Source organism: Opisthocomus hoazin, chromosome Z (genome assembly GCF_030867145.1).
Source record: "Opisthocomus hoazin isolate bOpiHoa1 chromosome Z, bOpiHoa1.hap1, whole genome shotgun sequence".
Lineage (NCBI taxonomy): Eukaryota > Metazoa > Chordata > Aves > Opisthocomiformes > Opisthocomidae > Opisthocomus > Opisthocomus hoazin.
The window spans coordinates 1087197-1114242 of record NC_134454.1 but is presented as its reverse complement, the minus strand read 5'-3'; the positions used below and the strand labels follow the sequence as shown (position 1 = coordinate 1114242).

The 27046-nt window shown below is 42.0% G+C and overlaps 1 long non-coding RNA gene across 5 annotated transcripts in view; it reads left to right on the top strand.

The window, feature by feature from the left end:
* LOC142365747 (uncharacterized) overlaps positions 1-27046 on the top strand; it is a 109841-nt gene that overhangs the window by 74494 nt on the left and 8301 nt on the right. For 2 of the 5 annotated variants that reach the window (XR_012766609.1, XR_012766614.1), the window contains one exon: positions 12-8221. The exons of 1 other annotated variant lie outside the window; for it this stretch is intronic. This is a non-coding gene — a long non-coding RNA (uncharacterized LOC142365747). Of the gene's footprint in view, positions 1-11; positions 8222-12937; positions 21704-27046 lie in introns of those variants that run through there. 2 more of the 5 variants (XR_012766612.1, XR_012766610.1) reach the window with 2 other exon arrangements.

Below are 27046 nucleotides of genomic sequence, written 5' to 3'. Positions count from 1 at the left end.
TGTCATTTCAGCACAGGGAGCTGGAGCAGGAGAAGTGACAGGCAGTGCCGAAGGTCCGTCTGTCCGTCCATCCACGCACGTCCGCGCTGCAGCTGGAGTCACCAGGACAGTGGGACCGGTTGAGGTTCAAGGTCGCCGCTGACATTCGGCTGTCACAGCTTCATTGTCCACGTGCCTTCCCTCCACTGACGCATTCCAGGGTACTTTACAGCCGCCACAAAGAGCCAGTCAGTTGATACCATTGGGCTCCCCGCGCACACAAACCGGGGGCTTGTTCGCGGCTGTTGATCCAGTCTCACGTTTATTCATCAGCGCAGCCATTGAAATTGCGGCTCACCCAGTGCTGCTCCTAACAACACGGGCTTGCTTGTTTAGTCCAAACATTCAGCTCTGTCTTTTCAAAGTTTTGCATGGTGTTCTCTAATTGAGGTAATGTTATCTGCATTTTAATGCCAGGCCATTTGCGTCCAGTGAAAGATAACCTGAAGAACCCTGCCATTTACCACACTGGTTTAAATACAGGCAACTGCAAAGAAAAATTATACACATGAGATGCAAGCAAGGGAGAAAAGGCAGATATTTATTTGTTCTGAAACCCAGCTGCTCAGAAATAGAGTCTGCGGTGAAAAATGGGAAAACATAAGCTTGGGTCAGGGCAGAGACAGTGATTAGCTCCATTGTTAGGGGCTCTTTGAGCTTCGTTGGTCCTAAAGAAAAACCCACTAATGAATCTGTTGAAGCTTGAAAAACTTTGGAGGACAACTTAGGTTGTGGTGCTTATCTGAGATGTGGTAGTAAAGTACGCTGGTACAGAAAGCATTAAAAGTGCATCTTTTTTAACTGCTTTCCCGCACAAGCCCTACAAAGACTGCTGACAATTGTTTATTCAAAAAATGTGCTTTACCTGTAAGCACAGTTCTTTATCTGAAAACTTTGATTTTGGGAAACCCACGTTCAGAGGAAAAATCATCAAATAATTGAGGCCTGGCACTACTTGCTAGAGGAAACTTTAAAACTCCTTTTACTGCTGTTTTCACAATGAGGCCAGTGGAAAATTTGTTTTCTTTGATCTTACTCCAGAGACATTTATTTTGGTATTTGTTTTGATCAAGGTCTTGAAATGTATACAGCCAGACCTCACCACCACAGTAAACTTCGCTGTTGCATTCGTTGCATATCAAAAACCATTGGTTGCTAAATGCTCTACTCAGAAATACAGGTTTTACTGTACAGAGCTATTTCCGCATGTTTTTTTCCCGTCTGCTTTCCTGTGTGCTGCTGGAGTTCGTTTGTCACAGCAGAGCAAACTTCCCATCAGTATGCCTTGTCTGATGGGGAGGGACCACCTCGAGAGGCCGCGGAGCTGCCACGACAGCCGACAAGGGTGCCATTTAGAGTCAATTTTTGCCATCATTCTCTGATATGGACACCTGTCCATTTGGAACCAGCACAAGACTGCCAAACTAATTTGACAGAAACCAATGAATAAGCACCAGCTGAAAACCATCTCCAGTTACGCACTGGCTATCTGAACCAGCCTGATAAGAGCACATATTAGGCTGTGCAAGCAGAAGACCGTGCATCATTGGCAATGGTGAAGCACTGTATTTGGCCCATGAAAACATATATTGTCATGTAGGTATCTACTGATGTTCAGGTGATGGTGTGAGGGGCCCTGGACAGTGATGGTTGTCTCCAGGTGAGGTACCACTGATCTACCCTCCACTGAGCATCTGTCCTGGGTTCATCTGGGATAGAGTTAATTTTCACAAGAAGCTGAGTGGTGCTGATAATGCCAAGGTCGTGGGTTTGTGCCCCATGTTGGGTGCTAAGAACTGTTGTGATTTTGCTTCAATTTGCAACAAAGAACCATGCAATTACTCTCTCACTCCTTCCCGCTCCCCGGTGGGGTGGGGAGGAGAAGAAAAAGGAAAAAGAGGCAAAAACTCATGAGCTGGGATGAGAACAGTTTAACAGAATTGCAAAGGGAGAAGAAAACAGCAGTCAATAATACTGATAAAAAGCATATACAACACGCAGTGTTCTCACCATCTGATGCTTACCTTGCTCCTGCGTAGCAAAAGCCCCTTCTTCAGCCAGCTGCCCACTTAAATACTGAGCATGACATCACATGGTATAGAATATCCCATTTGATTGCCTGTTTGGGTCAGCCCAACCAGCTGCTTGTGAAAATTAACTCTATTCCAGCTGAACCCAGGACAGAATCCCACCTACCTCCAGCTGGCTTTAAACTTTACCAACCAGGTTTCACTCAGAGCTTTTTTATTTAATCAGGATCTCCAGTAGAAAGCTGCAATCCCAACCTCTCCATCATCACTGGGTCAATTAGCAGCTTTAAAAACCACAAGATGGGACACTTGTTAACCTGCCATAGCAGGAGGTCAGGAGAGGCTTTCCTGAGGGGTGGTCGGAAACTCATGGCTGTGGCTGTCAGGCTTTTTGCCTGCCTCACAACCATCACAGGGCAGACTTGGTAGCCAGAGCCCAAACTCCTCTAAGTGTTATGGCGCAGATAGAGAACCATCTTTAACTTGTCAAAAACCTGTGCAGCTGAAAGTTAAAACAGATGTTCCTTAGAGATACGTTATCTGGTAGTAGGTTGTTCCTTTGCAGTCCTTATAAACAAAATTAAGGCTTTTTAATCCCACTTAGACTGTGTAATCCTTCCTTTGTACACCCAAGGCAGTGAAACAGTTCCTGTATTCTATCACGATCATACATCCAAAGGTTCCCAAGTTCATTACCACCTGCTTACAAGTGCATAAGCCTTGACTTCACATCACACTACACCGGTGCAACTGAAAAGATTTAACAGCCTCTACTCCACTTTTTCCAGTTTTGTTTAAACCAACGCATCTTGGCATATAGATGAAGCCAAGAATGTTCTGCAGGTTCCCAGAAAGCCAGTGTTTATATTCAGGCATTGACTGAGTTCCCATCAGTCCAGAATGAGTTAGCCAACTTCTGCAACTCAGCTTTGCCAGACTTTTGGATTTAACCTGAACGATGGTTGTTTCTGGGTAGTTTCCAGTTTTACGGGTTGCAGTGCAACCTGGATCCTTAAAAGTCCCGGTATAAATAGCATATTCTTGTGAGGATACTAATACATTGCCAAAATGATATTTCATGCTTCATCCACCCCCAAATCCACTTTGAAACAGGCAACAGAGAAAAAAACTCAATTTCATCACAAGCAGCACAAGTCTTGAGTCCTGAGGAGGTGGAAACACCAGCTACGTTCTGCATTTGGCTCTCCTTGCGGGAGATGATTTAGACAGCACTGTGACTCTAGTCTAAGATGCTCTGCAGAAAGCGATGGGCTTGGACCCAGATAAATCTGCTCTGACTACTCTTCATGTTGTGTTTGTTGGGAAAATTAAGAAATGAGAAAGCAGTGCTAAATTACTGTGAAATAATAGAAAACCAATAACAACAGCAAACAACATCAGTGTAGTACAGTGAGGCCACCTGCATAACAATTTTTCCACCATTTTGTACACATGTATGTGCATATACTACCAACATCATAGCATTACTTAACTAGTGTCTGTGTGGGTGTTCTTCTAGCATCAGCATCTGCATTTCTGGATGAATTACAAGGCCATGCCAGTGAAAGATGAAAGTGTAACAGCAGGCTTCTGAGCCTGATTTTGCCTGTTTTGGATGTGCTGCAAAACCAGCAATTCCTGTTGACATCAGGTTGACATCAACAGGAATTGCAACAACAAATTTTGGGAAAATTGGGTTACTTTGGAGTAAAATTTTTCAAAATCCCTAAACAGTTCCGTAGAAGTAAAATCTTTTATTAACCCAAGTGTCACGTTGAAAAAAAACAGGGAAGCTGCAGGTTTGTGAACACTTCCTAACACTGCAGACACATAAGAGGCATACTCTTCCTGTAAACTTTGCCTCTTGCACTGAGGCCATTATGACAGCAACAAAATCATTAGAAAATTGACTTAGAGAATTTAAACTTCTTTTTTATGGGCCTACAATTAGGCTCCATTTTTTGATTGACATGATCAAGTACATTGTTGCTTAGGGCATTCATGATTTATAGTGATTTTGTGTCGGGATTAAGCTGGTTTCAAGGCTGTGTTGTTCTTCTGGTTCTTCCTATTATCTTTTCCTTTTGTATTCCGTTTTGTCCCTAACGACCTTGTATTTCAATGGGTTTTTTCCATTTTGTATACCTAACTCTGCTACTGACAATACTGGCAAAATCAGTCAGACCTACCTCACTGACATCTGAAGAAATATGACAAAGCCATATTTTTTGGATAAAATATATCAAGCAAAGGCTCTTCTTGTGCTTTTAAAGGCTGGTTTGTATATCATTTTCTTGTATGGTTTAACCTGGATCCTCACTGACACAGCTCATTTGCACTCTTTTATTTCTTAAATAAGGACTAAACACCATAATGTATCACACATTCTTCACATGAAGCCATTCATTAATAAAGGAAGTGTTTAGCTGCAGCAATATTGCAAAACTAATGTTTGGCCTTTTGTGAATGAATGACAGAGAAAATTTCTGTATTTAACAGTGAAGAATAGCTCTGGTGGTCTCACACACTGGTGTAAATTCTGTCAGAAACCAAGTATTCTAATTCCCTCTCCTTTTTTTGACCAATAAGTCTACATCTGGCCTTCAAGGTAGATTATTGTAACTTTTGTTATACCCTGCTAATTACTTCAAGTCACACTTGTATATTGTTGGAGGAAGATTAATTAGCAGTAGCAAAAAATCAACCTTCTAAAATTCAAACTGCAGTTGGACCAGATTGCGACATTTTTACAGTTGTAGTAGATGCATTTTGTGTTGTTCAAAACTAGACATTTTAATTACATTATCTGGTTCTTTAGATAAACAGAAATAATTTTTAAGACATAAAAGGCTTGTTGGTGTAATATCATTTTACCTTTCAACAGTACAGACACAAACTAAGCAGTTTACAAAGAAGGAATTTAGATAATGTTTTGTTCTCACGGATTAAAAAAACAGAAAAAGGAGGGAGGTCAATAGGGAGGGAAGAGGCAAAGGAGTTGGGAGCAGCTTACTATTCTAACAGTGAAATCTTTCATGGAAGGACTGCTGAAATACTCTGAGCTAATTTTTATTCTAGAATGAGAATTATTTGATGGGTTTACCCAGTAATTAGCAAGATCTATAATCAAGACAACCGATTCTTTTCTAATGGAGAATATAAGAAGCTGAGTGCATCTGCTAACAGCGTACAGTCAAGTAGTGTGCCACTGGCTTGCTTTGTCATAGGAATGCTCATCGAGCCTGATAAGAAAAAAGAGAGTGCTATCATTGTGTTAATAGCTAAGTTCATGTAAAAATGAAGTCATATTTATCCTGTAGGAGTACTAACCGTGTCATGCTATTGAATTTGGTGGCCCACGATATTAATAGCAACGAACACAACCAGACATGCTGAGCTGTGTCTGGCATAGACGAGTGGCTTGCAGTACCAAAACTCAGGCTCAGAATGAACTTATGTTAATATTGCACAATTTGCCATTTGTAAATGATTTCTAGCTCTTTTCAGTGTTCTTTTAGCGTATGACTGTGTTGCCTTCTTGAACGTTTTGGAGTTATTTATTGTTTGGCTTGTTGCTGATGGTTAGCAGAAGAGACACTTTCAGGTTCTGTTCAAGCAACCTCAGGGCTCTCTTTTAGGCAGTTCAGCCTAATGGAATTAAGCCTGACATGTTTCAACTCTATTCCTTTATAAAGTAAACATAAAACAATGGCTTAGATTTCTAATAAAACTCTTGAACCGTGTGAGACTCAAACTTTCCCTGTTCCTTTACATATCTGTAAATAAAGACCATAAAAGAAGAGTACAACGGGATAAATCAACATGAATTTGAAATCCACTGCAGCATATTAAATGGCGCGATCTCACTGAAAGAAAGGGTGACCCCTCGGCTTCTTGCAGTTTGAAGCTAATTGTTTTCGTCAGGATGGGAACGTCTGGAAGTCCACTGCAGTGTCCCACCAGCAAGGCTTCAGTAACTGAGCCTGCTTGCGGAGAATAAGCCCACTTTGTAGCGACACAGCGGGCTCAGACACCACCTATTCTGCGCTCCAAACTGTCATGCATAACAACTTCATTGTGCTAAATTGAACTTGAAAGCAACCAAAGGCTATGAGAAGGAGAGGCTATGAGAAAAGCGTGCTGTCAGTGCTGGCAAAGGCTGACCTGGAAAGTAGGCTCAGAGACAGCAGAATAAAAGACCAGGGCCCATGAACACAGCATATTGTTTCATTTTAAAGTATGATTCCCATACCAGCAAAAGTAGCAAATGTGATGTAAATTTATTTAAATAGATTCCACCGCTTAAAAGTTTGCCAGCCGCTCTTATCCAACTTTCCCAGCTCTCTGATTCGTTACTTACAGTGGGAATATAATGACATATAGTCATCATTGTAACAGCTTCTTTGCAGGGTCACAATGATGATTAATAGCTAGCAGCAAATTTTCACATGGGCTCTGAAGCACTATAGCGCTAAGCAGCCAAACACTCCCAAATCCCCCTTTTCTGTTCCACTGAAAAGTCTTCTCCTTGTACCTTGCAGATATGAACAAAGCCTATCTTAATTCCAGTCAGCTTTTCCTCATTCAAAGAAACTTTCTTTTTTTCATAATTGATTCATGTGCATTTTTTTTCAGTCTTTTATTGAGCCTGAGACTTTTCTTTTTTTTGCTGGGGGAGGGAGGAAATAATTTCTATAACAACTTGTTTTGGTTTTCCCTCCAAAATAGTTTTTGAGACATTTCTCAGCTAGTTGAGCTAATGCACATTAGTGAGAAACACAAAACTGAAACAGAAGCCTTCATTTTCTCTCATTGCAAGGTTGTTAACCACAAGCACTGAGGGATGAGCTCAGAGAAACAACTCTAGTAATGTAAGTCAAAGACTGGAGAGCAACAACAATGAGCTGCTTCTATTTATTGTATCAGTTCGGATTCCCATGAGAAACTTACAGCTGAAACTGGAACGGATTCATTTTTCCTTGCAGAATTATTTCAAAGTTAAGATAACTTTGAATATAAATGTTTTGCCAGAAATATTTAGTAATATTTTGAAATTTTTTTATTATTATTTTAATGTTTATTCACTGATGTCAATTTGTGGGTTTTCTGCAAATGTCCTTTCCACACTGATAGAGAAAAACTACTTTTAGCACTGATTCAGTTTTCCTTTCATCACTTTCAGTGTGGTATAACCACACTTTGAGGGAATTACACCTGATTTACACCAGAATGAGCACAGGGCAGATCAGCAGGATACAGTTTTGATATTTTATTTGGGAAAACACTTTTAAAGGGAAAGAAAAATTTTGAAGCACTATTAGAAATCTAAGATTTACAAAGAATATCAGCCTGGTTTGCTCCCCCTGTGGAGGAAATCAGTGACAATTCTATAGCTCCAAGTATGCATCACTTACGCTGTTGATGTTTGACTGGCAGACTTTGCACCGTGTCCACGCATGAACGGCTGCACATCAGATTTGGTCTGTCCGGTCCAGGAAAGTATTTCCTTGCCATTTGCATTTTAGATATAATGTGGACAAGAATGGATTTTGAAAGTAGCGTAGTATTTAGGAATATATATTTTTTGCTGAAATCACTCCATAGAGTATGCCAGCTGAGGGAGTAAATACATTCATCATCAATTTTCTTCTTCATACACTTTAGGAGAACACTATGGTCAAGTTGTCCATAAATTCCGTGAGTTTGTTTTCTAGAAGAAGTTAAAATTTTCATCTTAATTTAGCTCTCAACCTCTTCTTGTGAAAGAATACAAAATATCTGTGAACATTTTCAATTGTTTCTCATTTATGGAAAATTTTCATTCAGTTTGTTTCAGGGATGAAAGCTTCTAGTGAGACAAACAGCATGGCAGATTGGGTTTATGATTGCCATTGAAAATTTCTTAAGACAACTTAAGAAACAACATTGCATATCAAATTCTCTCAAGACATCAAATCTCTACCTAATTTCTTTGTGCTGCAGCACTTTGCAAGCAGGTTTGCTCCTTTTGTATGTTTCAGAGATTTTTACTCTGGTGTAACTTAGCAGAATTACGTATGATTTAATAAACGTGACCGAAGACTTAATTAGACTCATGTGATTTTTGTCAAGTGTTAATAAGGTTCGGTGAAGTCAAGGTTGCATTACAAAGTTGGGATTCTTTTGGTGTATCAGTGTGTGAGATACCTTCCTCTTAGCTGAAAGGTACACTGCATTAAAGAAAATCTTGCACAATTTTCTGCAAGAAATTTCTTTTTTGACATTTAATTGAAAGAATTAAAAATAATGCAAATTATCATACATACCAATGACTTGTATTGAGTAACGCTTGCATTGCAGTTATTTAAGAGGGATTATCATTGAAAATATTCCTGGAGAAGTGGAAACGTAAACCTGCATCTGGATGGGTGTGGTCTGTTCACTGGTTTAGGGACCCAAGATTCCTCGGATGGAGTCACAAATCTACCCAATGTCCCTGTGAGCCATGTTTTGTGTTTGGAACTCTGAAATGGCTGCAACATATGTAAAATCTTGTGTAGCCAGTGAACTCACCATTGACTATACATCTGAGAAGCCTTATGCGTGTTGTTTATTTCAGCAAGTATGCAGAATGCATGCACGCTGCTGATAGCTACCCTCAGACAGCAGAATGCAAATAAATGGCATGAGGGGCTAAAACCTCAGATGACATATCCTCTCCAGGATGTGTCAGCTTGAGCACATTCACTGTGTCAACATGTCCATGCATCCTAATGCACCTGTTGGAGGACAGCAGAATCCCAGCATAGCTAGGGTTTTACAGCTAGGAGGCTGGGGAAAACACATTTGTTCCACCTTTCGGTGCTGTGTATGTACCGGTTTCACAGAGCCAGGCTTTATGTAACTGCAGTGCTAGGTGTCTTTCACCAGCAGTCTCTAGTGATTTGTGGGGATAGGTCATATTACATAATTTGCTGAAAATATTACACAGATCTGACCCAAAGGTTTGGCCATATATCCCTGATCCTTGCAGAACTCTAGCTCTGAATCTCAGGTTGGTATCTCCAGCGTACCTTACCCTCTATCTTCTGCTACACTGTGAGCTTCCAAGCCACAGACTTCAGCTATTTACCTTCACTTTGAAGAATGTTCGTTGCGCTTTCACCATCAGTCCTGAGACATTTTGAAATGCACCAAATCTTCCCATGGTTTCCCCAGCACAGCCCTATTCACACCCAAACAGCGCATACTTGATCAGTACAGCAGCTGCAAGTATGCACGTTAAATCTAGGAAAATATTGACATACACATCCTTGCTTTTAGTGGAAAGAAAAGGTCTAATTTTGTCATATTTACTCACACTGAGTGGTAGCTTAAGACTCTGGTGGAATAGCTGCTGTTGTAAGTAACCATTCTGTAGGAACAGGAGTCAGAATCTACTTTGTGATTTTAAGAGACAAAAAGTCACCCTCTGAGGGTGACGGAGCCCTGGAACAGGCTGCCCAGGGAGGTTGTGGAGTCTCCTTCTCTGGAGATATTCAAGACCCGCCTGGACAAGGTCCTGTGCAGCCTGCTGTAGGTGACCCTGCTTCGGCAGGAGGGTTGGACTGGGAGACCCACAGAGGTGCCTTCCAACCCCTACTATTCTGTGATTCTGTGATTCTGTGAAAAGTGATGTTTTTGTTTTCCACTCTCCATTACAGGATATATATTCCTTTCCTCCTTCCACCTCTTCAACGTTATTAAATTTTTCTGCTACCTATTCTTCTCCCCCAGAGTCTATTCTCTCACATGATTCCTGTCTTTCCTCCATGTTTTTTTCTTCCTGGAAACCAGAAAAAAACTCATTCTTTTTCTCTGTGCAGCCACCTGGACTCCTGCATTGCCTTTTTCCACACCCCTTGAAAATTCTCTTCGGCTGAGTTCCAGGCCATCAGAGGTCCATATCTCCGTCCTTCTTTTGCTTCGGAGTGGCTTTCCAATTCATTGCCTCTTCTTGAGTTTGGTGACAGCATCTGGGCTTGCGTGTCCTCCAATTTCAGCAGCTTTTAGTCATCTTTTTTAAGGTCACAGTATTATGTAGCTGTACCATACTCTTTGTGCATTGAGGATCTCAGACCTGATGTGCCTACTAAAGCAGTGTAATGCTCCCTGTAAGGGCTCATATTTACAAGGAAGAAGGGTCTCTGTATAGTCCTTCAGCTCTTCCTATCTTAATTTAAATTTCCTTATTCCAGATCTACACAGTTGCACTTTTTTGAGTTATTCTTTTATTATCCAGTTCCAGATCACTACTTGTTTCCTCTGTGGGCTGTCAACCTTGTGATGAACCTGGATTAAATATCTGGATTAAAATTGTGTCAAAGCTAGTGAACAAATACATTTAATTGTCTTGGGAAGTAGCACTGTGAATGTATTTGCATTACATTTTGTGCTTAGTTTTCAGCTGTGACAGCCTCTGTTGAACAAAGAAGCCAAAAAGCTGTGGAGAGAACCTATTTCAGTTCAAAGTCCACCCAAGTATCCATAGAACAGCTTTTTTCTTCTAAATCTCAGGTCTGAAAATCATGAAAGATAAAAAAGTCTTGCTGAAGGTTACCCTAGAATAAGCCCCCATCAGCTATTTTCTGATATTTATTTTTGCCCTGGTTTCTGCATATTCTTTAGGTCATCCATAAGGGCAATAAATCATAAGTATCATTAATATTATAGACACAGATATCCTGTGACATCATGTTTCTTGAATTATTCTTTTGGTCCCTTGCTGACAATTTCTCTTAACTGCTCTGAAGGCACACATTGCTTTCTGTCTAGAATTCCACTATGCCTGTTTTCTCTCACTCTCACCTTTAACCTTTTACTTTCTGACTCTCATGGGTCACCAGCCTTTGTATGCTCATCCAATAAAGGACATTCTCGGAAAGGAATCTCCTCCCAAGCATAATACATCTTATTCCACTTAACTCTTAAAGCAAACAGTCCTCTGCAAAGAAAAGAAGCACTTTGTACCCTTTAGGAAATAAGGAAGCCAAAGTGTCATCCATTATGGCAGAGTCGGCACATGTTGCCTCTAGCCTGAACATCATGCAAAACAAAGCTCAGTAAAGAATGAGGGGGTCAGGGATGATACGAGTAAACACTGAGGGGAAGTACTGTGGCAGGAGACATATGTGTATTGTGATGGTGGAGGACAAAATACTCACAAAGGATGTGGAGAAGCTATGGATTATCAGGGCTGATGATAGGAAGGAAGACAAAGTAGATGGCTACTGGAGATACCGAAAAGAATCAGTAGATTAGCATATAAAGGTGCCCTTTCTTCATCGACTCACAGGAGAAAATCCATTCACATTTTCACATTGTGGAAGGATTTTAAAAAGTTTTGAAAGAGGCATTGCAAAATTGGAGAAGGTCCAATCTGGGGCCAACAAGGTGGTCAGAGTGCTGGGGAACCTGGCGTATGGAGAAAGGGTGAGGAAATTGGGTTTGTTTGGCCTGGGAATGGTAAGGCTCAGGGGATCAAAGTAATCTCCTATCTGAAAGGTTGTTTTAGAGTATAAACTATCCTCACTTCACTATGATGTATGGTGACAGGGCAAGAGGCAAGGGGCACAAGTTGCTTCAGGGGAAATGCTGTCTGGATATAAGAAAAACTTCACTAAGGGCACTCTTAAATACTGGGACAGTTGGCCTAGGGAAGTGGTGGAGTATACCTCGCTGGAAATATTCATGTCTTGGCTTGACAAGGCCCTGGATAACCTAATCCAAGGCCCAGAAGGTTGAACCAGATGATCTGTAGAAGTCCCTTCCAATCTAGACTTCTTCATTATTCTGTGACTCATACTAGAACTGACTTCAGCATAGGGTTAAAATCCTAGAATAATACATTTGAAATATCAAAATAAAAACTTGTATTTTCAGATTTCACAATAATAAGCTGTTTGGCAGTTCTAAAAAAATTGAGGGTTTCAGGCCAACTTGCTCAGTTCTTCATCCAGCCCTGCTCTACCCTGACCCCAAATCTCTCTGCCTTGTAGGTAGCTCTGTCAATTTATCTGTCTCAGCTGTCAGTCTGCCAAGCAAGAAGAAGACACTGTGAACTTCAGTTAATGTAAAGAAGTGACTTTGATAAAAATGGTTATTTAAAAAGCAATTAGACAATATAATTTTGTAAAAACTGAATTTTAATTGTTTTAATGTTATTCCACTGTGACTGGTGTCACTACACAACTTTAATTGTATGTCCTGATTGATTTTAACTGCTTATGCTCCTTTTATTTGTATTTCAAGTCTCCAATCTCTTCTCTGTTAATTTTAATTATCAAATCAGCTGGCACTTCTATTTTGCTGCCTCTCATTTCCTATTGCTTATTTTATCATTTGTCTTAAAATAGTTCATTGGTTCTCACATCTTACTGCAGCAATGTGCTTTCAGTCTCATCTCTACTTGAACTGATCCTTGTCTATGATCTTTCACACCAAATCCCTTTTCTCTGTTGAACTCCACCCCCAGCCTGTGCCCTTTCCAAGACTTAAAAGTCGTCAGTGTCTCGCATTTCTGCAGTGCATTCTGCTCTTTACTTGTGACAGTGTTACTTCTGCTGGGATTATTGTCTTCTGCTATGTTTTTTTTTATACTGTAAACTTTTGATCTTTCTTTTCATCATTATTATTTGCCTCCTGTGAGACCACAAACAGTACTTTATCTTCCATCTCTGAAGTCTCACGCTCTTACACTCTTTTCTATGGTATTAAGAAGACCAGGTACCAAGTGATTTCCCACCTTTGCATATGTTTTCAAATGTTATATTTGTTACATATATGAAATAACTGTCCTTCTCTTCCCTGTTTATATGTTGATTTTATGGTCTTTTCTGTCTTTTCTGCAGCTTCATGTCCCTCTTCTTGCCTCCACTGGAGAACTCACCAAGTCCTTCTCTCCCCTTCCTTTTCCATCATGCTCAGTCATGTTCTTCCTTATTTGTATGCTCTTATCTCCTCTTCTAAGACCTTTTCTCTACTAAAACCTGATGGGTTTGTGCCCTTATCCTGTTCTTATCTTGTTCTGGAAGACGCTGGGCAGCAGTTGCTGGAGAAGACGCATGGCACTTCAGGAGGACTGTCTGAGCTGTGGACGGCAACTTCTCACGCTCCTCTCCTGGACAGGATTCTCACTTTGGCACAGAGCACTTCAGTGTCTGATCATCTTGACTCTCTCTGGGATGAACTCCTCTGGCAGGCTGGCTGTTTGCTCAAAAAAAAGTTGAAGAAGAAAATAATTAATAATTAAAAGACATCCAAAAGCTAATGGTTTGTCTCTCCCTCTCATGGAGCAGGATTTATTTCTTCAGCCCATTTTCCTACTTCATTGAGTAGTGTCAGTTTACCAGGCCAAGCTTTTGAATGGCACTTCCTATTTCAGATTTTCTTCAAACAGAACAATTTGGTCTGATCTCCACAACTGCAGCAAATGCAAATTTAGAATAAGACAAGAGGCAACCCTGGCACACCCTCAGTTACAAACTGTCTGAGGGCTTAAATAGCTTTTGATATAGCTTAGATCAGCCTAAAGATGGTCTCAGTGACCTCTATGTCTCCCATGGGAACCACTGCACTGCGTAAAGATCAGAGCAATAATTAAATATTTTGCCCTGCCTTACCTGCCTGGTCATGATCCCTCCCTAGACAACCACTCTTACGAACAAGAAATGGCAAGCTGGTGCAGATCAGAAAGTCCCTGTAGCCAGGCTTGTGGGACCTGCCTCTTAGATTAACATTTTTTCTCAGTTATAAGCCATCAATACAATTCATAAGAACACGATACCATTCTTTCAGGATCCCACCAGAGCAAAGGTGAACATGTAACTCTGATTTTCCATATTGAGTCTCAGCTTTTGCACATCAGCCTACTCCGTCAGGTGCTGAGGACCTCTGTCAAAGAGTCATAGGTCCAGTTCAGGAATCACCTGGGCATCAGGGCTTCCTCGTGCAAGGAAGAGGAGAAGGAATTGTGAAAAGTGAAGAAAGGGCAGGTGGAAAAACTGTTGCATTTATCCTGTTTGCTGGGGAAAACAAGATCACTTCAGAGGGCAGGGTGGACAGGAGCAAGCAGCCTTTGACTCACAAGTCTTCAGTGATCTTGCCATGTATTATCACAAGGAAAGCCCCTGGAAAAGTGGTTAAAGAATCTTTGGTCATGTCAAATATGAAACACAAATAAATGCACTACTGAAGAATACAAGGAACTCTCTAGATCTCTGTATAGCAGAGGCATACTAGGCACACGGATGAGGATGGTTTTGCCTCAAGGAGGAATTCGATTTAGGAACTGGAGATACATGAAGATGTATTTTTCTACTTTTATGTCTTTTTGTCTGCTTACTTAGAACTGACAACATGCTTATTGACCTATAATGCATGAAAAATAATCCTTTCTATTAACTGGTATCAATAACAATAAAATTTTAGCATACTGACATGGAAAATTGCACAAAAATGGGAATAAATTCGGCATGAAGGAAGGTGACGTTTTTTGTCTTCTCTTGTGGAAATTACAGAGTAAGTGCCTTTTTAAGATGGACTAAAATTGAAAGTGGGGAGGGGGTCCAGTTATATTAGAAAATTCATATGAACTGCTACTTGTGCTTTTCTGAGAAGCTGAGGTGAGCTTCTTTCTGAGCCAGGCTGGCTCAAACAGTGAGGGAAATAAGAGAATTACTGTGCAACTGCCATCATGTGACTGACCTCTACCATTCGTCTCAATGAACCAGGTATGAACTTGAAATACACAGAATGGCGTGATGGCAGGGTAAAACAAACCTGCTGAAACACAGACAGAGCAAAAAGCTTTTAAGGATCACAAACGAAACTTGCACAAATCTGTTAAGTGCTCATTCATGGACACGATTGAAGACATGCAGCAGTCTAAATTAGGATGGGGTTGGACTAAGGGACATGGAAGTGAAATGTTCGCTGCAAAGTTTCTGTGTTTATTTTGTGTGTATTTTCTGCTTTTTAACTGAAGAATAAATCTTGAAGTCATGCCTGAGCCACCTTAGCTTCTTGGTGTGAAAATCTTGTGCTCTGATGTGGAGATTCTAGTCACTTGTTTTTCTGGCAGCTCCAGGAATCAAATTCTGTGAAACATCAGCAATAATATAAAAAGGCAGCATCACTGTCAAGCTATCAAAAAGAAATAAAACTTTCAGTATGTAGGTAATAATGCTACAATCTACAAGGGTGCTATAATATATTATGTCCAAGACAGTATGTTATAAACCCACTATTTTTTCTGAAAAAAAGGATCTTTGGAAAGACAACCTTCCATCAGAAGTCTTAGTAAACTTACACCAATGAACTTAATAAAATTGGACCTGATGTTACTCTTAAACCTCATAAAATTGCCTACATTTTGACATTTCCTCTATTGATTCTTGTTTCCCCATGGAAATATACCAAAGTCAAAAATATAAAAATCTTGAAATCTTTTTCATGCTTCTGATAAGATACTTTCTTCAAATAATGTTTAACTTGCAATAACACTTAAAGCCATATAGAACAGAGTATTTTTAACTTATTTTTTTTCTCTCCATCCTCAAAACCATTGTTAAAATAAAAAGAAGGCAATTTAAGTATCACCTACATGGCAGACAACTCAATTTGTTGTTTTGCTGCGTGGTGATCTACAGATGCCAGGGCATACAGTGAGGTCTCTGTAGTTGTTATGACAGAATTGCTTCAAGGTGAAGTTGTTAGTTGCAGATTTTAGTTTCATCTGCTTTTTTGATGGAATATTAAACTTTTAAAAATAAACTGTTAATTTTATATGAATTGCAGCTTTTGTTTCTTGATATAACAGCATTTCTCTATTATGTACAATATACAGAAACTACATTTTTCCTTTCTATTCAAAACAGCTTTTCACTGAAGTCCATGTGAACAGGCTAATCTTAGCAATTCCTATGATCTTTTAAATTCTAAAAGGTATTTCTCCTTGTAGATTTTCACATGAATTAAAAAAAAGTATTTACTTTACAGGTGTTATGAGTGATCATGCACACCACAAAGCAACTTGTTTTGTGATCTTTGTGGTCAGATAGCTTTTTCAGATGAGTGAGATTCATTCCAATTCTCTCTTTAAATTTATTCTGTCAAAAATAAAAGTGTCATTTAACAAAGAAAAGTTTTATCTTTAGATCTTTAAAAATCTCTCAGGACAACTTTGTTAATGATATGAAACATGTTTCTTTTTGCTGTTGCTTCCTCTCCTTCTCCTCAGTTTGTCTACTGTTCTTTATTTTTCCAAATGTTTACTGTTCTTTAGATTTTTACAGACAGAAGAGGGGGAAGGTGATTAGACCATGTCTGTGTTGAGAGCTAGCTTCAATACTCTTTATTGTTAAGAATGTAACCAGATGCTTAACTAAAATATTTGATCCTCTGTGTTTCAGTCAAAAGCTCCTTTTTAAATCACAGATAAAACAAGTTCAGAGGAAAGGCATTCTCTTGCTTTATGAACTGAGGAAGTAATCTGGTTGTGTGTTTTGGAGATATCTAACTCCCCACATAGGAATTAAGCTAAATCTGGAGCTAGTTTCAGGTTCGGCATCTTTCACTGAAAGTTGGCCCTTCTGAAACCTGATGCAAGGTGTAACTCACAAATGAGGATTTTTTTTTGTGAGAGTGTAATTGCACTAGTTGGTTCAGTTCTGAGCCCTTGTATATCCCCTTACCCTCCTTTATTTTGTACAGTACTCTTGTAGTCCACCAGTAGAATTTTGTGAAGATCTAATCATTTTTTATACAGGTTTATGTGTGTACAAACATGCGCTTTATAGCACTTTGTATGAATTACATCAGTCAAGATGGAACTAGATAAACCTTTATTTGTTGTATTATGGCAGGAAAACTGAAGGCAAATGATACTAACAGTGTAGCAACAACTTAGTTTACATGCTACTCTGGAGGTACAATACTTGTTTTGTTGTGTTTGCTTTTATGCTTAATCTCTGTTACAGAATGTTATAAATATGCTAAAATGACTTAACTTTTTTTCCCTTCATGTTTTTTTCAAGCAAAATAAGGTCACCTGTTATTCTGTGTCCTCCCTGATACTGATAAAATCCCAGAGTATACATGCTATATTGTATGTATCTTATATGCTGCAACTATGCAAGGCAGTTGTATGTGATATGCTCATATATTATTCTGTCTCCTGTTTGACTTGCCTTAAACCATTTGGCCATGACTCAAATCCCGCCAAAATCAATGAAAATATTTTCACTGGTTTCATTAAGTTTCAGATGTGATCTGTAGCGAACCTGTCTAGGGCATCGTAAGCACAATGTCTTCCTTCACCAACAGCACATTTAGTTTTTCTGTTTTAACTTTTTCTTTCCCTGCTTGGCAGCTTAAACAGCTTTGCTGTTCTGCTTGCACAGGCTTCACAGATTGTGCAGCAGGGCGGCAGAATGATTGGTCAGATTCCTTTGATCCACACACTGTCAATCTGAACCTTCAGATAAGAACTATCATCAGCACTGGAAAGGAAATATTCATAAAAGCACTTACTCTTACACAACACTCAGTCAGTATCCTGTCCAGGGTCAGGACTTACATCTTTCCAAGAAGGTCACTTTTCTTCTGGACAAGAAAACCTGAAAAGTTTTGGGTAGCCTAACCAAGTTTTTCTGGATGCTGCTGTTCTGAAGTTTCCGAAAGTCTCCTGAAGATCTCTGAGGGCAACACAGATGTGGTCAGCCAGCTCTAATTACAGGATAAATGGGGAAGGGGGCTGCTGCAGCAGCAAACAGCAGCCACCCCTGCTTGCTTCGCTTGTGTCCATGTTCTGGAAAGCCAGGATGTCCACTGCTTCTGTGACGGAGGGTCTTGTCCTTGAGGACCATCAGTACAGGGGCTGAGGAGGTAAAAATCACAGTCCCTCTTACTGTCTTTGAAGGACAATCTCAGCTCTCTGATGAGCAACACCAGGACCACATGCTCTGCTTCGATCTGGAACTATCACTGGGTGATGAAGTCTGGTTTTGCTCAGGTGACTGTGAAACCTATGGCTAATTTTGTGTGTGAAAGCAGGCGATCTTGGAGACTGTTTTTGGTCAATTCTGCTAGTTGTCCTCACCTATAGCACTACCATGGCCAGCCACCTGCAAGTCTGTGGATCAGGCCAGGTCAACAGGCAGAGGAAGTCCAGTCCTTTGGGTCTTTGCATTTAATTCTTAAGGAAAAGTCAGTACCATCCTGCTCCTGGAGGCTACAAAGGTATCCCTGTCTTCTGATGTTTTATCCGTAGCACTGTGTGTATAAAAGTGCTTTAAAACCAGTAAATCTAGTTTCAGATGTTGGTTATTCCCCTCCTTTGTCACTAACCTTATCTATGAGGGGTTCCTGAAACGATTAGAATAAAGATGTCAGACTGGCAGTTTTGATTGTGGTTTTGGTTTTTGTTTTGTTTTGTTCCTTTTTTCCCTGAAGGTGTGAGATGCCTCAAACCAAGGACACACTTTTAAAACCGAGTTGTCTTTCCCCACTGTCTGGGGAAATTTTTCTTGAAAATCTGGAGCAGAATCTGAAAATCCTCCTGTAGACTCTGGGAAATTGAGAGAAGAAAATATGTCAGCAATGCCAGTGGATATCTTGGAAACAAGGAATCAACTCCCTTTGAATCTCCTGAGATCTTTTTTTGAAGATTATTTTAGAATAGAAAATGTAAATTCATTTATTCTCTGTCTGAAGTTCAAGTCATTAGACTGTATCCAGGTCACACTATCAAGCTTTTCCTTGCAGTCACAAAGACTAGAAACTTAGAATTTTTTTAAAATAAAAACAGAGATGTCTTTTCTGGTCGTTTCCACATTTCTTCTTTTCACTTGGTTTCCAGGAATGCACTTCTCTCAATAGTCCCTGAAATATTGTTCAACTCCAGTCAGATCATGGGAGTTAGACGCATCACAAACTAGGCTCTCAGTCAAAATCTAGATGGGTATGATCAATATGGATAGATTACGCATTATAGCCTTTGGCTAAACCACAGACGAAATGCTGCGCAGAGATCGCCTTGCGTTCCCCAGCCACAGAATGGCCAGCAGATCACTCCTACAACGATGGGACAATTGCACCTCCAGAAGTGTCAAGTTACTGGAGGCTGTTGGTATCAGTTGGCCACAGTGAAGAACACAATAACGCTCACTGAGCTCCAGATGGAGCCCAGAAGTTCTGGGGAATGCATGTCATCCCCATCCCCAGCACGCCTGCATCCTTCCTCTCACTTCAAGAAGCAGATTTTCCATTCCCACCCACGGAGCAAAGTGGTATCACTACACAGCGAAGGAAAGAAATCTCTGAAATACAATCCAGCAAGACAAGGGGTGTTTTGGCCAGACAATAGGCAGAAAAGTGAAGTATGAACCAGAGGAAGTTCAAAATAATTAAGGATTTTCTTGGAAGGAAACAATTATGTGTTTTTCCCCACAAATATATAATATATTTTTTTTAATTCCTTTTTTCTGATACCACCTAAAGGCAGTAGCGCATCCCCACAAAATGCCAGGGATCAGCAGGGCTTTTCTAGCGAAACACAGTTTTTTCAGGGACAAGTTTTTTGTTAGGCTCATGATAACAGGCTTATTTGGCCTAGATGCACAAAATAGCAGAGATGGTACAATAATTTGTTATCTTAATTTGATATCACATATACACCATCTACATAAGGAAAGGAGTTCAAAGGGAAATAAAATGTAACTGCAGAGAAGCTTAGCGCAGCAAATGTGACCCACATCTGTATGATACAGGTGTATCGCCAGGGTAAAATCAGCAGCTCCATTTCTAGCTTGTCTGTGCTAGAAAAATATGGGGTTTTTTTCATAAAGGCAAAAACTAGATTGCCTGTAGCATGCATGTGCTCAAGTTTCAAAAGGTGCTGCCAGCAGAAGAAAAGAACCACTCAATTTTTCCGGGTAATTCTTTCTGTTAATTAATCATGACTATTGGATAGCGAGCACTAGAATTGAAATTTCCACTGAAAAAGAAGATTCAATTTCAGAAGGATTTTTTAAAGAAAAACATGTAATTCTATAAATATATGAAGAACTAAAATTATATGGTTTTCTGACAACACGTTAAATGTTGAAGAAAAAAGACTGAAAAGACACACACACTCTCTTTGAAACTTCTTAATCCTCTTTTTCGCTTTTGGTCGTTCCATCCTGCTTGTTTCTCCTGATTCTTTCATCACAGAGATGGGTAGTAAAGGGGATGAAAGTGCTGGGAAGTTCCTCTCCATTTTTTCCTGCATGTGTCTGACATGATTTCCTTGCACTGTATGTGATAGTTCTGCTTTCTCAGTGGTTGAACACTCTAGACAGTGAGGTCAAAATGTGCCATGGAGTTATTACTGGAAAGGATTTTCTCCGTCTAACTTTCTGGTCCCTCCACAGTTCCTGCACATTTTGGACTCGTCTCCAGCCTTGTTATATTGTATGTCGTTATAGGGAAACGAAGAAATGCAATTAAACATAAATAAGAAATTATTTTTCCATGCAGAATTTTCAAATTAATTGTATATTCTATAGTGAGAAAAGTGTACACACTGTACATATGGGAGAAATAAGAGCAGATAATACAAACAGAGCAAAATTACATTATTGCCTTCTTTCCTTCCTCGCCCTTCCTCCACAGCACACCAGTATCTGGAAACCATTTGGATTAGAAAATTATAGATAGATAAACAATGACCTCCACTTCATAAGTATTTTCATACCCATAGATATGGTGTCACAGTCAGAGTTTACATTATACTAACTGTTCTTACAGCACGTTTTTTTGTAGCTTGTTACACGTTGGCTCTGCTGGTAAGCATTCAGGCTTTCTGCCAGTAGAGAGCAAACGAAACTATGTAGGATGCTTTCTCTTAGATTAGGCTAGATTTAAACTTCTCTCCTGCATCCCTTTGTCTTTAACTTGTATGAGTGGGCTCATGAAGTTTGGTTCAGGCTGCAATTTGCTAAAGACTCACCACGCAAGCAGTGGAAAAAGAGACGTCTGTTTTAATGGGTGAATGGTGTATGATCCATGCTGCTCCCTTTCCTTTGGCACCCATGAACAAGAACAGAGGAATGTATCTATACTCTTTATTAAATAATAAAATTCGGGTATGACTAGAATGCAGGAAATACTGTAAACCTCAGCTCTAGAACGAGAAGACTTGCAAGATAAAAGGTTTTGGTTTTCTTTCTCAGAATTAATCTTCACAGTGCCAAAAGACACACTGATGTTATGTTGACTGTATTTTCTGTACTGAAATTGTCACAACACTACTAGAAAATGAGTGAGGTTCTACAATAACTTTAATGGAATGCTGAGTTTGTTGCTTAACTATGGCATTTTTCATGTCAACAGTATTAATTACACATTGCACTGCCTGTCTCTCTGGATGAGATCCACAGCTATGTGACATTTAAGTTGGGAATATCATCATCGGTTTTGGCTGAGGGGAGAATTATTTGATGATGTGACAGTGTAGACGTATTTGCCAAAAGCTTTTCATATTATGAATAGCAAGTATCGAGACAACTTGTACAACAACGTTATCTGTATCGAGTAAATACAAATAAATAAGGACTTTGCAGAGGAGTGACCTGTCTGATACATCTGCTGTTGTAAGATGCATCCTGCTTAGCCTCATGTTCCATTTATTTGAGGATGATCTGTAACGGACTCCTTCTAGAACACATGTGCACTCCAACAGCAGTAACAGCTGTTAAGAAAATAAAAGACAAACTTGTAAATCATCCAGAGAGAGGCTGATTTTCCTTCTGAGGAAAAAAAAAAACAAACAACCTCACAGAAACACAGTACAGCTCCTTATATGAGTAATCAGAGAACTAAATTAAGCACACTCAAAAATATAATTCTATCTCACCTACAGTAATTAAAAAAGAGGAATCACAGAATCACAGAATCACAGAATGGTTGGGGTTGGCAGGGACCTCTGTGGGTCATCCAGTCCAATCCTCCTGCCGAAGCAGGGTCACCTACAGCAGGCTGCACAGGACCTTGTCCAGGTGGGTCTTGAATATCTCCAGAGAAGGAGACTCCACAACCTCCCTGGGCAGCCTGTTCCAGGGCTCCGTCACCCTCAGAGGGAAGAAGTTCTTCCTCATGTTCAGATGGAACTTCCTGTGCCTCAGTTTGTGCCCATTGCCCCTTGTCCTGTCACTGGGCACCACTGAAAAGAGCTTGGCCCCATCCTCCTGACACCCACCCTTCAGATATTTGTGAGTACATATTAGATCCCTTCTCAGCTTTCTCTTCTTCAGGCTGAACAAGCCCAGTTCCCTCAACCTCTCCTCGTAGGAGAGATGTTCCAGTCCCCTCACCATCCTCGTAGCCCTCGGCTGGACTCTCTTCAGAACCTCCTCATCTTTCTTGAACTGGGGAGCCCAGAACTAGACAGAGTACTTCAGATGAGGCCTCACCTCGACCTGCTGGCCACACTCCTCTTGATGCACCCCAGAATGCCATTGTCCTTCTTGGCAGCCAGGGCACACTGCTGGCTCATGGTTAACCTGTCGTCCACCAGGACACCCAGGTCCCTCTCCGCAGAGCTGCTCTCCAGCAGGTCCACCCCGAGCCTGTACTGGTGCATGGGGTTGTTCCTCCCCAGGTGCAGGACCCTGCATTTGCCTTTGTTGAACCTCATCATGTTCCTCTCTGCCCAGCTTTCCAGCCTATCCAGGTCACACTGAATGGCAGCACAGCCTTCCGGTGTATCTACCACACCTCCCAGTTTGGTGTCATCAGCAAACTTGCTGAGGGTACATTCTAACTCTTCATCCAGGTCGTTGATGAAGAAGTTAAACAAGGCTGAGCCCAGTACTGACCCCTGGGGGACACCACTAGTTATCAGCCTCCAACTAGACTCCGCGTCGCTGACGACAGCCCTCTGAGTTCTGCCATTCAGCCAGTTCTCTATCCACTTCACCGACCACTCATCCAGCCCATACTTCCTGAGCTTCCCTAGGAGGATATTATGGGACACTGTGTTGTAAGCCTTGCTGAAGTCGAGGTAGACAACATCCACGGCTCTCCCTTTGTCTACCCAGCCAGTCATGTCATCGTAGAAAGCTATTAGATTGGTCAGGCATGATTTCCCCTTGGTGAATCCATGCTGTCTACTCCTGATAACCTTTTCTTCCACTTGCTTGATGATGGCCTCCAGGATAAGCTGCTCCATCACCTTTCCCGGGTTGGAAGTGAGGCTGACCGGCCTGTAGTTCCCTGGGTCCTCCTTCTTGGCCTTTTTGAAGATTGGAGTGACATTGGCCTTTCTCCAGTCCTCGGGCACCTCTCCTGTCCTCCAGGACCTCTCAAAGATGATGGAGAGTGGCTCAGCAATGACATCTGCCAGCTCCCTCAGCACTCATGGGTGCATTCCGTCGGGGCCCATGGATTTGTGGGCATCCAGATCGCTTAAGCGATCCCTCACAGAATCACAGAATCACAGAATAGTAGGGGTTGGAAGGGACCTCTGTGGGTCATCTAGTCCAACCCCCCTGCCGAAGCAGGGTCACCTACAGCAGGCCGCACAGGACCCCGTCCAGGCGGGTCTTGAATATCTCCAGAGAAGGAGACTCCACAACCTCCCTGGGCAGCCTGTTCCAGTGCTCCGTCACCCTCAGAGAGAAGAAGTTCCTCCTCATGTTCAGACGGAACTTCCTGTGCCTCAGTTTGTGCCCATTGCCCCTTGTCCTGTCACTGGGCACCACTGAAAAGAGCTTGTCCCCATCCTCCTGACACCCACCTTTCAGATATTTGTAGGCATTTATAAGGTCCCCTCGCAGCCTTCTCTTCTTCAGGCTGAACAAGCCCAGTTCCCTCAACCTCTCCTCGTAGGAGAGATGCTCCAGTCCCCTCACCATCCTTGTAGCCCTCCGCTGGACTCTCTCCAGTAGCTCTTCATCTTTCTTGAACTGGGGAGCCCAGAACTGGACACAGTACTCCAGATGAGGCCTCACCAGGGCAGTGTAGAGGGGAAGGAGAACCTCCCTCCTCCTGCTAGCCACACTCTTCTTGATGCACCCCAGGATCCCATTGGCTTTCTTGGCAGCCAGGGCACACTGCTGGCTCATGGTTAACCTGTCGTCCACCAGGACACCCAGGTCCCTCTCCGCAGAGCTGCTCTCCAGCAGGTCCACCCCGAGCCTGTACTGGTGCATGAGGTTGTTCCTCCCCAGGTGCAGGACCCTGCACTTGCCCTTGTTGAACCTCATCAGGTTCCTCGACCAAGGGAAAGTCGTCCTGTCTGTAGGCGGCTTCTCTTACCGCCGGGGCCTGGGATTCCTGAGGGCCAGTCTTAGCACTGAAGACTGAAGCAAAGAAGGCATTCAGTAGCTCTGCCTTCTCCGCATCCTCCGTCACCAGGACACCCTCCTCATTCAGCAGCGGCCCCACGTTGTCCCTAGCCTTCCGTCTGCTACAGATGTAGTTGAAGAAGCCTTTCTTGTTGTTTTTGACATCCCTTGTCAGATTCAGTTCCAGGTGGGCTTTGGCCTTCCTCGTTGCATCCCTGCATGCTCTCACCACATTCCTGTACTCTTCCCAAGTTGCCTGCCCCTCTTTCCACATTCCATGGACCTTTATCTTCCACCTGATCTCCACTAGAATCTCCTTGTTTAACCATGCAGGTCTCCTGCTTCCTTTGCTCCATTTCTTTCTCAGGGGGATGCACCGCTCCTGAGCATGGAGGAAGTGACGTTTAAAGAGCAACCAGCACTCTTGGACCCCCCTGCCTTCGAGAGCCCTGGCCCAAGGGATTCCTCCCAGTAGCTCCTTAAAGAGACCAAAGTTAGCCCTCCTGAGGTCCAAGGTTTTGATCCTGCTTATCGCCCTGCTTCCTCCACGCAGGATCCTGAACTCAACCTTTTCATGGTCACTGCAGCTGAGTCTACCTCCAGTCTTCACATCCTCCACCAGTCCCTGCTAGTTTGTTAACACAAGGTCCAGCAGCGTGCCTTTCCTTGTTGGTTCCTCCACCACTTGCATCAGAAAGTTATCATCGATGCTCTGTAGGAACCTCCTGGATTGCACCTGCCTAGCTGTATGGTCTTCCCAGCTGATGTCAGGGTGGTTGAAGTCCCCCATGAGAACCAGAGCCTGTGACTGTGAGGCTGCTTGCAGCTGCCTGTAGAAGGCCTCATCAATTTCCTCCTCCTGGTCAGGTGGCCTGTAGTACACACCCACCGTAATGTCACCTGTATGAACCTGTCCCTTAATTCTAACCCACAAGCTCTCAACTCGTTCGTCATTTGCCCCCAGGCCAAGCTCAATGCATTCCAGTTGCTCCCTCACAAACAGAGTAACTCCCCCACCTCTCCTTGTTGGCCTGTCTTTCCTAAAGAGTCTGTAGCCATCCACGACAGCATGCCAGTCATGCGAGCTGTCCCACCACGTTTCTGTGATGGCGACCAAGTCGTAGCCGTCCTGCTGTGCAATGGTTTCCAGCTCCTCCTGTTTATTGCCCAAGCTGCGTGCGTTGGTACAGACACACTTGAGCTGGGCTGTCAATCTCACCCCTTACCCTGGCACGCCAAGCCTGGGCTCGTCCCTAGAGAGCTGGGCAATATCCCCTTCCCCCTTCGAACCTAGTTTAAAGCCCTCTCAATGAGCCCTGCCAGCTCGTGGCCAAGAATCCTTTTTCCCCTTTGAGACAGCTGCGATCCACCTGTCACCAGCAGGCCTGGTGCTGTGTGCACCTCCTCATGATCAAAGAAGCCAAAATTTGACCGATGGCACCAGTTCCTGAGCCACCTGTTAACCAGGTGAGTTTTTCTGCCCCTTTCAGTGCTGTCCCCTGCCACTAATGGGATGGAGGAATCAGCTTTCCCACACGAATATGCTACATATACATATTTATTATCTCATCTTCAATAACAAGACTCTCATAATTCATTGAAAAGTAATCTGTCACAGTCTATAGTAAGAGCAGTTGCCAGGCAGGAGCTGATAGGCAGCCCCAGTCTTTGCAGAGTTGTACTATCATTGTTCCCGCAGCTGCAGTGCAAGTGCAAAAAGAAAATGAAGCTCTCTTCCTCTAGGCCATCCCATGCAAGGGGATTTTAAGTCCCACCAAACTGTTCCCTCAGAGGCAACGCTGTCATGGTGGGCTATGGCCGTTACATACCGCAAGCTCTTCCACTGAAGCCAAGTTTCAGAAGACCACTTTAGAGTCAAAAACCACTCTGGGCTGTGGTAGGGACATGGGAATGGTCCTAAACTGCCCTGAAATGTTGTGGTGGGCTAGATCTGTCCCTCATGGTCAGGCTGCTGAGCCTTGCTATGTGTCCTGGGTACCTCATTCAGCTGAAAGCAGATGGCACGGGAAGAATTTGATTGTTCCTGTAGGTTCCTTTAGTGCTCAGACAATAGCCACGCAAACAGTCAACAGTCTGAGTCCCCCAGAACTATAATAACAGCTGTGGACTGAAGTTTGTTTAAACAAACAAACAAACAAACAAATGCTTGTAACCGGTTTCTTTTTCTTCTGGGTTCTGAGTCCTGAGGGTTGAACTCAATTAGAATATTCTGACTAGATCTTTTCTTTTTCCTGGAACATGAAGAGTTCCTCCATCCCCACCTCCCCCAAATGCAACAATTACAATAAAATCAGAAGGTGATAACAACAACTTAGTCACATGTACTCTAACCAAGCAGCACACACATGCACACACAAAATAATACAATTCTAAAAGGAATACAAGTATTGTGAAAAAAAAAAAAAGAGGCAGAGGTTTGGGGCTTGATTGTTGGTGACGCTGGAGAAAAGGTTGCATAGGGCATTAGGCTCAGATGTGAATCAACACATCTACCAGCAGAAGATTTTGGTTCTGTAGTCAATAGCAAGAGTTAAATGTCTTTGGGGTTGATTTAAAACATCTAAATGAAATGCCTAAAGTCAAACTGTGTGGATACTCCAGAGAAGAAAA